A 477-nucleotide genomic window follows, 5' to 3' on the forward strand; every position below is an offset into this window, starting at 1 on the left:
AGGCTCATATAGAGACCATAGAGATTCCATTAAATCTCCTTCTGCCATTCATGAGCTCTGAAGACTATTTTTCCTCTGAAGAGGATGAAGATGTGACTGGAGAGCATGTTGCTCAATATTTAGGAGCTATCATGAAGCTGAATGCCAAGTTGTTTGGTAATGAGACTTGGAAAAGTGAACCTCCCTTGCTCATTAGTGAACTAGATGCTTGGATTCAGAAAATTCTACCTCAAAAGAAACAAGATCCTGGCAAGTTCTTAATACCTTGTGCCATAGGCACCATGACCTTTGAAAAGGCTCTATGTGATCTAGGGTCAGGGATAAACCTTATGCCACTCTCTGTAATGGAGAAGCTGGGAATCATTGAGGTACAACCTGCCTTGTTCTCATTACAATTGGCAGACAAGTCATTGAGGCAAGCTTATGGAATAGTAGAGGACATGTTAGTAAAGGTTGAAGGCCTTTACATCCCTGTTG

This window comes from Arachis duranensis, chromosome 3, assembly GCF_000817695.3.
Source record: "Arachis duranensis cultivar V14167 chromosome 3, aradu.V14167.gnm2.J7QH, whole genome shotgun sequence".
NCBI classification, from domain to species: Eukaryota; Viridiplantae; Streptophyta; class Magnoliopsida; order Fabales; family Fabaceae; genus Arachis; species Arachis duranensis.